The sequence below is a fragment of the Saprolegnia parasitica genome, assembly GCF_000151545.1.
Source record: "Saprolegnia parasitica CBS 223.65 unplaced genomic scaffold supercont2.86, whole genome shotgun sequence".
Taxonomy (NCBI): Eukaryota; Oomycota; class Saprolegniomycetes; order Saprolegniales; family Saprolegniaceae; genus Saprolegnia; species Saprolegnia parasitica.
Genome location: NW_012156480.1, coordinates 170,033 through 170,602, shown reverse-complemented (window position 1 = coordinate 170,602; position 570 = coordinate 170,033).

Below are 570 nucleotides of genomic sequence, written 5' to 3'. Positions count from 1 at the left end.
TACAGCGTACAGACCTTATGATGCACCGTGGTGCAACGTCCAAGGATGGCGGCTACTTTGTTAATGGCTGCTCGAGAGCGGGCGTCGAGCTCTTGGATGCCAAATCGTGGCGGTCTCGGCGCTCGCAGCAGCTTGCAAGATCGATTCCCGACGGCGACGGTGCACCGGATGCTGCGGATTACGGACTAATCACACGCAACTGTGCTCGCGCCCAGCAACGCTTTTGGCGCGCTCCCATGTTGGCGAAATAGTTCGATGTCGCAAGCCGAGAGAGCGCGATAATTTATGTATTCCTTTGAGAGCATCGTGCTACCCCTCCCTTTCCGGCCAGGATGCAGCGCATAACGTGCTTCCAGGCATGGCTTCAAGGCTGGCTTCAAGGTGCAAGGTCTTCAAAACCTTTGATAACACATGACATATGAAAACCAAGAGGCTTTTTGATACAGGAAACTGCCAGTTTGAAACTTGGACCAGCCACTGCAAGACGCAACGCGATGGACGACTACCGCTGTATCCAGGAGATCGGCGTCGGCGCTCATGCCACCGTCAACCTCGCGGTCGCCTTGTCCT